At 50.3% G+C, this 7,476-nt stretch overlaps 1 long non-coding RNA gene across 1 annotated transcript; it reads left to right on the top strand.

Moving 5' to 3' along the window:
* Positions 1-2,170: 2,170 nt before the first annotated feature.
* Positions 2,171-4,640, top strand: LOC141276732 (uncharacterized). The gene is made up of 3 exons (XR_012326721.1): positions 2,171-2,211; positions 3,499-3,603; positions 4,408-4,640. It is a non-coding gene; the product is annotated as an uncharacterized lncRNA (long non-coding RNA).
* The last annotated feature ends 2,836 nt before the right edge of the window (positions 4,641-7,476 follow it).

Here is a 7,476-nt window from a genome sequence, read left to right as displayed (position 1 = left end):
TGTCTCTGTCTCTGTGTCTCCGCCCCGAGTCCATTTCCTCTGTCTGGCTCTGCCTCTCGTTCATCTCAGCCTGTCTCTGGCACCCTGACCTCCCTCCCTCCTGCCCCACTTCCCTTTAGCCTCCTCTCACCTCCCAGGTTTTTCTCTCTCTCAAAAGAACCCCAGCCCCGTGAGGTTTCGGGAAGGTGGGGTTTGGTGACTCAGAGGCCAGGGTCCCAGAAGCCCGGCAGTGTGGAGGCCACGGCCCCAGGAGCTGCGGCTGTGGCCACCCACCCCTTCATTTGGTCTATTGAACTTCCTCATTTCTAACGCGTCCCACATGGAGTGGCAAACAAGCAGTCCATCCTCTCCCCCAGGGTCCCTTCCTTCCAGGGAACTTTGTCATCCAAGAGCATCTTGTCTCCAGAACAGGGAAGGGATGGAGCAGCGTGGTTCCAGCCATCAGGGTCTGGGGCAGCTAACCGGGCTTTCTGGGTTTTTCCCACAGCTCATCCGGCCCAGCTCGGTTTGGAATCGGCCGTGTTTGGCACATACTGGGCTGGAATGGCGTCACGTGTCCTGAGATGCCAGAGCCGTGAGGATGGGGCGTTAGGTGTTAGGAGACCCTCCTCATCTGTAGAAACATGTCTGAGACCCTGGCCGTCGCTGAAACTGGGAGCAAAGGGTGGTCCCCAGCGGGAGGTCTCGCCCAGCCTTGGCCCTGGATTCAGTTGGCAGAGTTGGGTCCTATTTGTTCTCTCTGCACCACCTGGTGGCATCCAGTGCCACCTGGCACAACGGACGCTACCCCTGGCACCTCTCAGCCGCTGGCCAAGACCTTCCAAGTTCAGCCCTTTGTAATTTCCAGGTGTCCAGCTGTCTGGGCCCCATTTTAACTGGAAGTAGGCTGGCACAGAGCTAAGCGGGCACTCCCGGCCAACTTCCTCACCGCCTAGCTTTTGATTCTAAAGCCACCTTTATGCCAATCCCACAAAAGGAAGCCCAGAGCAGCAACAACAAGAAGGGAAAGAACAACAGTAAAAATGTGATGGACTCGGTGGATGTTCACAGCAGGTCTTGTGGGTCCAGAGAGGTCCTTTTGTGCAGTCTGGGCTCAGCCCGTGACCAGGACGGAGCATCTGGGCCGAGTTACTGGCCCAGCTACAAAGGCGTCCCCTTCACAGTGGCTCAGGACTCGCCAAATATTCCAGAAACAACAAGAGGGTTTGAGGTTGAAAAGTGCAGTTCAGGGATTTTGTTCATGTTCTTGTAAATGATACACAAGCATTCATCCGAGTGAATGGGAAAAGCTTAGGCAATTTAAACACAATGCAGCAAACAAGGGCAAGGCAATGATGACAGTCTTGGACTCAGTCCCTCGCGGGGCCCCAGCCATGGGCAGTTTTCGGAAAAGGCCTGGTCCTCTCTGTGGCTGGTCTTGAAGTTGGGTGCTGGGACATTTCTAGAGGACTGGGAGGGGGTTAGTGACATCACACCTCTTTGTACCATAGTTTGTGCAAATTCTGAAAGGAGTGAAGGAATGAAAGGAAGAAGGAACACATTTTTTAAATAATCTTTTTATTCTCTAAAGAAGTATGGATTTGAGCTTTGTCTCTGTCCTCCTAAAGCTGCTTACTAGGTATTTCTCTGCTCATTTTCCCCCTGTCCTTCATGCACCCACCGCCCAGGTCTGAGGTCACCATTGGCGATGTTTTTCTGTTAGCCCATTGCCCAGTTGAGGATGTGTTTATGGTTTTTTTGAATGACCTCCCCCACCCCGGTCCTATGAATTAAAGAGAGATAGACAGACAAATGAGATAAATAGAGAGAGATAAATTGATATTTATATGTCTCTCTCTCTCTCTATCTGTATCCATTGATTGACCTAGAGACAAAGGAAACGATCAGAGACCAGGAATTGAAGGCTCTGTCACTTAACTGCCCAGAGACCCCTGCTGGTCTTCAGCGATATTAGGGACCACCCCTGCCTAGGAGCGCTCAGGGGTGTGCTAGAAAATAGTTAACAGCAGGCTCCTGGGGGAAGGGGAGGGGGGAAGCCCTGAGTGTAGCCTTTGCTGATTTCTGGGGTGTAAACATTCCCACCATGGCTGATGTCACACTACCAGTGTGATGTCACTGAGTGTGGAGTTGGGAAGAGATGCACCTAACTGGCTCTCACATAACTGGCTGTGTTTGCTGCATCCAGCACACCACACGGGAGATCATTATGGGGTGAGTACAGATGGCCTCTGTCCACTGCAGCCGCAGGGGTTTGAGGCCCTTTGCTCTCAGCCGGCTCTGACCCTTTCCCCTCAATTCCTGGTCCACCTTCGGCCCCTCCTCTTCCTCCAGCAAGTACAGACTAGAGGGTCAACCGTCCCTATCAATCTGCCAACCAGACCACAGCCAGAACAACGGGCCATTTTTTTTTTTTAGGACAGAACTATAAACCAAACCACATAAATGTATTATTTTCCCCAGATATGTAAAAAGAAAGTGTATCCTTGTTACTGAAAGCAGACAGTGAGGGAAAGGACTGGGTGGCAGCCGCTGAGGGAACAGACCCACTGAGGTGGCCCAGCCCCGGAAGGTCATGGCCTGTAACTTGTGGAGTTTGTGGTTGATGGGGTGGGGATGCCTCAGGAAAGGAGGATGTGTCAGAGTGGGCGACGGCGGGCCAGCCCAGAGCCCTGGGAGGTCCCACAGGGAAAGGGAGGCCGTCGCATGGATGCCGGGCCGGGCTGGGGAAAGGAGCCCCAAGCACAGTCTGAGGTCACCTCGGAAGCTCATTTAACATAGAGGTTCAACTCCACGCACTCAAGAGAGAGAAGTGACCTTTTTAACAGTCGAGGCAATTCCACGAACCGTCCCACGCAGGAGCATACACTCCCTGAGCGAGCCTAAGGGGGACACGTGGGTCTGATCGGCTAGTGTTACTGCCCTACTTGGGGAGATCATCTTGCCCCTGTGTGTAAGTCTGCTGTTTAAAGACGTGCTGTTTAAAGACGTGACCCCTCCGTAGAGGCGACCTCTGGGCTAGAACCTGTCCTCAGACCCAGGAGTCTTTCCCATCCTGGAGGGAAACAAGACTGATCTGTCTTCAACATAGTGCCTTTCTGCAGGGGTTTCCAAGGGAAATTTGGACAAAGCACGATTTTCATCTGATGGGAAGGAGCAGAGAGAAGGGGGCAATGAGGCTCACGAACATGAGGGAGGGAGAGGATAGGAGACTGTGGAGTAAAGTCAGTCCCAGCAGAGCAAAAGTCACCACTGTCTGACCTCGTCTTGACCCTTAGGGGGCTGAACAGCCCCCATCTCACCTTTACTGAGACTTTCACCCCTCCCCACTTTATGGTGAAATGAGGAGCAGAAGGCTCCCCCTTAGACAAATGGGGGACCCCTGAACCAGATGTGCACTCTTTCTCCAGCATATAAGATGCTTTGTGGTGATTCTAGGAAACATTCTAGGAAAGTGATTTCCTTCCCATTCATTTGTGAATCTTTCTGGCTATCTTGCAGGGAAAGCTGCCACACCTAGTCCCATGGAGCAGGGGGCTTAAACAACAGAGATTCATTTTCTCACAGTTGTGGAGACTAGAAGGCCAAGAGCAAGATGTCTGCAGGGTTGGTTCCCTCCTGTCTCCTTGGCTTGCAGACAGTCGTCCCGGCTTCTCCCTGTGTCATCACATGGCCTCCCCTCTGTGCACTCCTACATCCTAATCTCCTCTTTTTAAAAAGACACCAGTCTTTTGGACTAGGGTCCCCCCTAATGGCCTCATTTTAACTTAATCACCTCTTCGGATTTCAACACATGCATTTCAGGGGGACACATTTCAGCCCATAACACCTCAGTTTAGTGCTGACATCACTCTCTCCCGACCTTCTCTCCTTTTTAGAAAAGAGAGAGAAGACCTCAGGCTTAGAGACTCGAAGGCAAAAGAACCTGAGTCAGAGCTAATCATGTCATGTTTCCATCAACTGTACATTGTCTTCTAGGACATTTGACACTGATTGGCCACTTATAGCAGTGATTTAATTTTTTAAAATAAGTACACTTGACAAATGAGTGAACTCTTCAGTATTATGAGGTGCATTATGAAGGTGGTACACAGAGTACTAAGGTTTGGGGAAATGTGATCTAGCCTAAGAGGCGTTGCAAATGGGATTGGATTGATGCCCAATGGCTGGCTGTGTTAGAGCAAGAACTGGAACCCAGGGCCCTACCCCCAAGCCAGATCCTTCGCAGCAGACCCAGTGCTATGCCAATGGGCGTTTGGTGTCATGCTCAGGGGGAGTGGAGCTCTGTGGTTTGGTGTCTTAGTCTGTTTAGGCTGCTATAACAAAATACCATAGACCGGGTGGTTTGTAAACAACAAACACTGGGCTTCCCTGGTGGTGCAGTGGTTAAGAATCCTCCTGCCAATGCAGGGGACACGGGTTTGAGCCCTGATCCAGGAAGATCCCACATGCCGTGGAGCAACCAAGCCTGTGAGCCACAACTGCTGAGCCTGCATGCCGCAACTACTGAAGCCCACGTGCCTAGAGCCCGTGCTCCACAACAAAGAGAAGCCACCGCAATGAGAAGCCTGTGCACTGCAACAAAGAGCAGCCCCCGCTCGACATAACTAGAGAAAGCCTGCGCACAGCAACGAAGACCCAACACAGCCAAAAATAAATAAAATAAATAAATTTAAAAAAACAACAACAAACATTTATTTCTCACCGTTCTAGAAGCTGGAAATCCAAGATCAGTCTGCCAGCAGCCTTCTTCTGGGTTACAGATTACTAACTTCTCATTGTTACCACATGGCAGAAGGGGCTCAGGTTCTCTCTGGGTCCCTTGCATAAGGGCACTAATTATTGATGAGGGCCCCACCTTCATGACCTAATCACCTCTGGAAGACCCCACCTCCTAATACCATCCCCCTTGGGGATTAGGATTTCAACATATGGATTTGAGAACTGGGAGAACACAAACATTCAGACCATAGCATTTAGAGAGAATGGTCTTACAGGTGAGCCCACCACATCCAGGCTGCAACACACTGGACACATTCCTTAAACACTCTGTGCCACTGTGTCTTTATCCACAGGGCTGTGGTAGAATTTAAAATGCTAATATACGTATGTGCTTAGCCTAGTACCTGATCTGCAGCGAGGCCTTGATTAATATTAGCTATTGATCATGACCATAAAAAGAATCATGGAACATCCTCTGAAACAACTGAACCCCAGGTGTGTGTGTTTATTTTTTAAAGAAAAAAATCTAGAAACAAACATCCTGTGAGCACTTCCCATACATGTACTCAAGCACATGTAAGCACCCACTCTGGGTAATGAATGGAACCAGTGAACGGTGAATGAGTAATCAGTTCCCATCTGATGCTCCTGGGGCACATGTTAAAATGCAGATCCCTGGACCCAGAACAGGGACTCTAGGAGGAGGGCTTGGGAACCTGTTTTAACAAGTGCCCTGGGTCATTCTGATGTGCTCTATGTGTCAGAACCACTGACCTAGAGCCAAACCTGTCTGCCTGTATGGCCTGTGGGCTGGTCATCCTTTTGACAAGGCCCAGTGTGGGCCCTCCTAGCTACAAGATGAAAACAACCTTTCTCAAAAATGTACATTGTTGGAAGTATTTTCCCATAATTGGCTGTAATATGGAGATGTGGGGGGGGGGGGGCGTTGTTTTTGCTTTGTTTGTTTCTTTTTTTTTTTTTTTTTTTTTTTTGCGGTATACAGGCCTCTCACTGTTGTGGCCTCTCCTCTTGCAGAGCACAGGCTCCGGACGCACAGGCTCAGCAGCCATGGCTCACGGGCCCAGCCGCTCCATGGCACGTGGGATCTTCCCAGACCAGGGCACGAACCCGTGTCCCCTGCATCGGCAGGCGGACTCTCAACCACTGAGCCACCAGGGAAGCCCTGTTTCTTTTTTTAAGTGAAGTCTTTTATTTTGAGAGAACTGTAGATTCACACACAGTGGTAAATAATAGAGAGAGAGAAAGAGAGACCCCATGTACCCTTCATCCAGCTTCCCCCAGCAGTGACGTCTTACAAAACTCTAGTACAGCACCACAACCAGGACGGTGACATGGATGCTGTCAACTTACAGGACACATCCATCGGCACAAGGATTCTTCATGCTTCCACTCCTGCCCCACTGGATCCTTGACCCCTGACAGCCACGAAATAGAAAGGGAGGCCACTGCAGAAGGCACACACAGCAAAGCCACCAGCTCAACGGTAGGAAGGAGAACCCGTGGGCTGAGGGCATGGCAGCCTGAGCCACAGGGGCTCATTTTTTTAGGAAAACACTTCAGAGACAAATCTGTTTAAGGGAAAGCCTTAAACAAGGTGTGCGTGAAATTGAAATCTATAAAGACCCAAGGGTGAGGTGGAAAGGATGCAGGAATGGGCATCAGGGTCCCATGCTCTCTGCCGGCCTCTAGTGGGGGGGACGGCGGGGGGAGACAGAGGCAGGGGGAGACAGGGGTGTGGGGGGGAGTGGAAGGGGAGGCTGGGTGGAAACCCAGGGGGAGGTCAGATGATTTCTGCTTCTCAACATCTCAAACGAAGGAATCAAGAGATCAGCCAGCCCCTTCCCTCTCTAGACCTCTGTGATAAAGTTTTGCACAGTGAGTAGCATCTTGGAACCTGTTTTTTCTACAGTTAAAGAAAAAAACCAGTCCAGTGAACTGGTTTCACCTCTGAAGAAACTCTGTGGTTTCTACAGCTTGAACTTGAGCAAAACTGGAACATCAGAAAATTCTTTCCTTCTGTGGCATCTCTTAAAATCTTCCAGTGAGATGCCTGATCTGTTCCCTCACCCCATTTCCATAAAGAAAGCTGGGTGAATGAGGTTGTCTCAAAAAATATATTTTATTGTCCCTCCTTCTGCTCCCTCTGCCCCCTTCCACCGCCCTTGCCTCCTCTGGGACCCACAGAAGGAGGGTTCCTGCTGGAAGGGGTGACCTTCAAGCCAGTCTCTTCTTGAGATGAGCTGCCCAGCAGTTTGTTTGCTTTTCTTTTTCATCTAAACTCCAAATACCACAGAACCAGCACCTGCAATTTTCCCTAACACATCCTTTGAACTTGCTGCAAGTTAAACCATAGAAGGTTTCATTTCTCAGCTGCAATGTATGTCGCCTTCCCCCACCCGATTTGCTTCCAAGAAACACCCCATGTTCCTCCTTTCCTACCCCGCCTCCCAACAACAACAACAAAATGGAAATACAAACTTCAACAGCGCCCTTGCTTGACTCTATGTAAACAGCATAGCGAGAATAAAGCCCAGGCTCCCTCGCCCTTCTTCCTCTCACTTCTGAGCCGGGAACACCATAAATAGGGACCTCGCTGAGGGGCAGATAAGGCACATCCAGGCAGGAGAGGTGTAATTAGCGGCATCGTTCCTTTGTCTGTGCAGAAGACAGCAGAATGCCGCCACCCACATGATGCTTTGGCAAATGTACTGTCACTCATTTTCACAAACAATTCAA

The sequence above is a fragment of the Tursiops truncatus genome, chromosome 16, assembly GCF_011762595.2.
Source record: "Tursiops truncatus isolate mTurTru1 chromosome 16, mTurTru1.mat.Y, whole genome shotgun sequence".
Classification (NCBI taxonomy): domain Eukaryota; kingdom Metazoa; phylum Chordata; class Mammalia; order Artiodactyla; family Delphinidae; genus Tursiops; species Tursiops truncatus.
This window is presented reverse-complemented; position numbering and strand designations above follow the sequence as displayed.